This window comes from Oryx dammah, unplaced genomic scaffold (genome assembly GCF_014754425.2).
Source record: "Oryx dammah isolate SB20612 unplaced genomic scaffold, SCBI_Odam_1.1 HiC_scaffold_3, whole genome shotgun sequence".
In the NCBI taxonomy this organism is placed as follows: Eukaryota; Metazoa; Chordata; class Mammalia; order Artiodactyla; family Bovidae; genus Oryx; species Oryx dammah.
In genome coordinates, this window is record NW_024070187.1 from 50,391,316 (window position 1) to 50,397,124 (window position 5,809).

Here is a 5,809-nt window from a genome sequence, read left to right on the forward strand (position 1 = left end):
CCTGCTGTGTTTATAGTCTGTGGAAGTTTAAAGAGCATACGATTTGCAACTAGAAACCCTACAGTTTGGAATGCAATTATGTCCAAGTTCCACATAGGAAATCCCCTTTCTCTGTTGCAGCATCAGAGCCTTGATTTGATTAGCTGGTCAATTGTCCTAGGATCTGGGAATTTGTGGACTGTTGATAGTTAACCCTGATTCCTGGCAAGCATGCATGCTAAGTCGATTCAGTTGTGTCCTACTCTTTGCGATCCCATGGTCTATAGCCCTCCAGCCTCCTCTTTCCATGAGATTCTCCAGGCAAGAATACTGGAGTGGGTTGCCATGCCCTCCTCCAGAGGATCTTCCCAACTTAAGGATCAAATCTGTGTCTCTATGTCTCCTGTATTGGCAGGAGTGTTCTTAACCACTAGTGCCACCTGGGAAGCCCTATGTTGATTTAATAAGAAAAACTTGGATAAAGAGTGACTGATCTTGCATCTCCAGTTCCTAAACTCTGTTTAACTGCTAGAGTAACTTTTTCCTACCTATTATAAGTTTATACTTTCTAGGGTACCAATTCCTCAGTGGCAGATTAGATTTCTCCAATCTGTTTCAGTCAAGCACCTTGTCCTATCCCAGCTGTTGATTTGCCATTATCTTTCAGCCCTGCTAGTCTCTTTAGTCTATGCTTATTATGGAAGTTGTGTCTATCTTTGCTGGAGAAGTGTCAACAAATGTAGGCTAACTGTGGTTGTTTTTGTTTAGTTGCTCAGTCCTGTCAGACTCTTTTGCAACCCCATGAGCTGTAACTCCCCAGGCTCCTCTGTTCATGGCATTTCCCAGGCAAGAATACTGGAGCTGGCTGCCATTTCCTTCTCTAGGTGATCTTCCCGGACCAGGGATCGAACCTCTGTGTTCTGCATTAGCAGGCAGATTCTTTACCACAGAGCCATCAGGGAATCTCATAGCCTGCTGCTGCTGCTGCTAAGTCGCTTCAGTCGTGTCCGACTCTGTGCGACCTCATAGACGGCAGCCCACCAGGCTCCCCCATTCCTGGGATTCTCTAGGCAAAAATACTAGAGTGGGTTGCCAACCTAACTGCACACTATTAGATTAGGGAGCAACAATAATGACAGAAGAGCAGATAAAACTGTACTCTGCATTATTCTTGTTCATTGGGGAAACACTAAAATATTTTTTTTTATTAGAGGAGCTATTAAATACAATTTTCAAAATGATTATTGAAAACCTAAATTCTGTTAAGGTGGACTAGAACATTGTATAGATTGTATTTCAATACTGTTGGTTTTGCCCTAAAGACATGACTAAGGAAATCATTAGTCATTGATGTGATTTATATTAAAATTAAGAGGGTCTCTGTGTAGGCACAGAAGTTCTTGCCTATATTTCTCAAAATATTCTTCACAGACTACTTGTGGTAATGAACACCTTGGACTTTTACCTAGAGTGTTTATTAACAGTTTAATGCAAATGTAAGTGCTCAGGTCCAACTGTATTCATACTGAATCATAGATTTGGATTTGGCTAGATCATTAGGTTATTAAACTACACATTGCTCAGGACTCTACTGGAGAAAATTCAACAGTCCTGTAATATTGGGGAAAAATTCTGTACTTTTATCTGACTGCAAGTCAGTTAGTTTATTACTGCAAACTGTAGGAAATAAAATATAAGGTGCAAATTACAGTCATTAAAGATATTAGGTAGTTAGGATAGAAAAAGAGAGTCCAAAATGGTGGTGGCTAAAAGACAGAAAAAGGAAAGGGAAAAAGCCCTTGAAAAAGGGAACAAAGGAGAAAAATCCAGTGATAGGAGTGGGAACCTCTGATAGATGGTGGCTCCTAGATTTGTCCTAGTTTGCATAAGACAGGCCCCAGGGGAGGAGACAGAAAGTATAAAAAGGGGAAATCAAGACAGGCTGAGGCTCAATAGGGGGGTGGCCCACTCCACATTTGGGTATACTATCTGCTGTCTGCTTAATAAAATGTTGAGCTGTAACCACAGTAAAGTGTTGAGCTCTAACACTGGTCTATGATTTCAAGTCTTTGTTGCAATGACAAAACAGAGGGGGGGAAAAAAACATTTCTGACAAATGTATTCTAAATTTTTAGGAAATTCTACTTTATTCAGGATAGTTATCTCTCTTTTATTATTATTCATATGTCACTCACACAATATAGAAGGTTTTTATATAGATTGCTTGGAAAGGAAATGAAAACATTTAGATATGGCTTGGGTCATGACACAAAACTTTCTGGGATCATCAAAGTTCAAATAATCATATCCACTGAAAAATGACTGCCATCAGCAGTCAGCATCACTCTGTGATTTCTTTTGCTTAATTTAAAAATCATGCATAAATGCATGTCCTGAAGCTCAGGGTAGAGGTGAACATGTCTGTGAGCATTAAGTCTCTCTAGCCAAAGGCAGAACCATGATGTGAGGATTGCATCCTATTAAAGAATTCAGAAAAGATATGATAGGACTGTATGGCATTGTTACAGGTTAGTTTGCACAGAGGCACAAAAACATATATACAGAGCAAATTGTGCAGTTACATAAATCATGCAGATCTAACAAGCTTCAAACAACTGAAAGGCAGGCCCTTATCTTGTCTCCAAAGACTTTCTCTGCTTTGGGTTGAAGCCCTCTTCCCAGGTGGAGTTGACATCAGACTTCTCTCCAACATTAATCTCCAATCAGTTCAGTTCAGTTCAGTCACTCAGTCGTGTCCAAATCTTTGCAACCCCATGGACTGCAGAACACCAAGCCTCCCTGTCCATCACCAACTCCCGGAGTTTACCCAAACTCACGTCCATTAAGTCAGTGATGACGTCCAACCATCTCATCCTCTGTCATCACCTTCTCCTCTTGCCTTCAATTTTTCCCAGCATCAGGGTCTTTTCCAATAACTCAGTTCTTTGCATCAGGTGGCCAAAGTATTGGAGTTTCAGCTTCAACATCAGTCCTTCCAGTGAACACTCAGGACTGATCACCTTTAGGATGGACCGGTTGGATCTCCTTGCAGTCCAAGGGACTCTCAAGAGTCTTCTCCAACACCACAGTTCAAAAGCATCAATTCTTCAGCCTCAGCTTTTTGTATAGTTCAACTCTCACATCGATACATGACTACTAGAAAAATCATAGCCTTGACTAGATGGACCTTTGTTGGCAAAGTGTCTCTGTTTTAGTTAGGTAAAAAAATGTACTCTTAGTAAAGACGTTACTATCTTCCTAGGGAATTGAAGGGTGAGCTGCAAAGCCTATGTAGCAAAGCTGAGTAAAACAGAAATAAAAAAGATAAACAATCACTGGACACATTTTTCCCCCACAAACACATTCTTGTCAAACTGCAGCAGCCACAGGATCCCAAAGGAGGAACTGGCAAGAAAAACACAAATGAAACAATAAAACCTATTCACAATTTCAGTGTTTCTTGAGACAAAGTAATTACAAAGCCATCAGGACCAATTACAAAGAACACAGAGTCAATTGTCATAAAATATTTAGAAAGCAAAGTGGAGAATCCATCTGACCGGTGTCCTTCTATTCAGTGCAACCCAGCTCAGGGGCCTCTCACTTCTTGTTTGTAAAAGTCAGACAAAATACTCTAATTGCACTGTTTGTTCACCTGGCCCTTAAACATTTACCACAGAGAAACAATTTCTCCAGGAGATCTTCTCTTGCTACTCAGAAAACACTGATTATTTGTCCCATTCCGATTTCAGTGATTTCCCTGTTCTTTTGTAAACCTACTCCTCTCTTTCTCTTAAAATTTATGTCTGTGTAACATAAATACCAATCTAAAATTGCTTCAAGAATTTGCAACAACTAAATACACCATTTGAAATATCTTATGCATTCAGCAATTGAAAGTGATGTTAGAAGATAAATTTCAAAATTCTAACTTCAATCCATGCCTAAAATATGTACATGTAATATAAGTTGTATAATTTTATAAAATAAGAAATGGTTATTAGTATAAAATATATATGTTTGCTTTTGTTCAGTCCCTCAGTCATATCCAACTCTTTGCGACGCCATGGACTCCAGGACCTCAGGCTTCACTGTCCTTCACCATCACCCACAGTTTGCTCAAACTCATATCTGTTGCAGTTCACAATGTTGCAAAAAGTTGGATATGACTGAGCAATTGAACAACAACAGCAACATGTCCATTTAGTTGGTGATGCCATCCTACAAAACTCTGTCATCTACTTCTCCTCCTGCCTTCAATTTTTCCCAACATCAGGGTCTTTTCCAATGTGTCAGATCGTCCCATCAGGTAGACAAAGTACTGGAGCTTCAGCTTCAGCATCAGTCCTTCCAGTGAATATTCATAGTTGATTTCCTTTAGGATTGACTAATTTGATCTCCTTGCTGTCCAAGGGGCTCTCAAGAGTCTTCAACACCATAGTTTGAAGGCATCAGTTCTTCAATGCTCAGTCTTTTTTCATGGTCTAACTCTTGCAACTGTACATGACTACTGGAAAAACCATAGCTCTGACTCTGCTATTTAATATGTTGTCTAGATTTGTCATTGCTTTTCTTCCAAGGAGCAAGAGGCTTTTAATTTCATGGCTGCAGTCATAATCTACAGTGATTTTGGAGCCCAAAAAAAATAAAGTCTGTCACAGTTTCCATTGCTTCCCCCTCTATTTGCCCTGAAGTGATGGAACCAGATGCCATGATCTTTGTTTTTCGAAGGTTGTTTTAAGCCAGCTTTTTCACTTTCCTCTTTCATCTTCCTCAAGAGACTCTTTAATTCTTCTTCTTTTTCTGCCATAAGGGTGGTATCATCTGCATTTCTGAGGTTACTGATTTTTCTCCCAACAATCTTGATTCCAGCTTATGCTTCATTCAGCCTGGCATTTTGCATGATGTACTCTGCATGTAAGTTAAATGAGCAAGGTGACAGTAGACAGCCTTGACATATTCCTTTCCCAATTTGGAATTGGTCCATTGTTCCATGTCTGGTTTTAGCTGTTGTTTCTTGACCTGCATACAGATTTCTCAGGAGGCAGGTAAGGTGGTGTGGTATTCCCACATTTTAAAGAATTTTTTCACAGTTTTTTGTGATCCACTCAGTCAAAGTCTTTAGCATAATGAAGCAGAAGTAGATGTTTTTCTGGAAATCTCTTGTTTTTTTTTCTATGATCTAATGAATGTTGGAAAATTGACCTCTGGCTCCTCTGCTTTTCCTAAACCCAGCTTGTACATCTGGAAGTTCTCAGTTCACATATTGTTGAAGCCCAGCTTTAAGGCTTTTGTGTGTTACTTTGCTAGCATGTGAAATGAATGTGACTGTTGGGGTAGTTTGAACATTCGTTGGCATTGCCTTTCTTTGGGACTGGAAATGAAAACTGACTTTTTCCAGTCCTGTGGTCACTGCTGAGTTTTCCAAATTTGCTGGCAAATTGAGTGCAGCACTTTCACAGCATCATCTTTTAGGATTTGAAATAGCTCAGCCGGAATTCCTTCACCACCAGTAGCTTTGTTTGTACTGATGCTTCTTAAGGTTCACTTGACTTCACACTCCAGGATATCTGGTTCTAGGTAAGTGATCACACCATCATGGTTATTTGGGTCATTAAGACTTTAATTTTGTATAGTTCTTCTGTGTATTCTTGCCATCTCTCCTTAATATCTTCTGCTTCTGTTAGGTCTATACCATTTCTGTCCATTATTGTGCCTATTTCTTCATGAAATTTTTCCTTGGTATGTCTAATTTTCTTGAAGAGACCTCTAGTCTTTCCCATTCTGTTGTTTTCGTCTATTTCTTTGCCTTGTTCACTTAAAAAGGCTT